Below are 204 nucleotides of genomic sequence, written 5' to 3'. Positions count from 1 at the left end.
AGTACAGAAAAAGAGAATTTTACACTTAAATTTAAAGAGACTTATTGAAGTTTCTTGCTGAGAAGAAACCATTTCATGTTGTTAGCTTGATCTTAGTAGTTTTCATCTGTCTAATGTACTGCTCCAGCAGTATGTTATACCCAGTTTGCATAGAGGTAAATGACAGCACGCTGCCCAAGGCGCTTGGGAGTCAGGCCCTTACTC

The sequence above is a fragment of the Corvus brachyrhynchos genome, unplaced genomic scaffold (genome assembly GCF_000691975.1).
Source record: "Corvus brachyrhynchos isolate BGI_N302 unplaced genomic scaffold, ASM69197v1 scaffold14, whole genome shotgun sequence".
Taxonomy (NCBI): Eukaryota; Metazoa; Chordata; class Aves; order Passeriformes; family Corvidae; genus Corvus; species Corvus brachyrhynchos.
Note: the sequence above shows the minus strand (reverse complement) of the source record.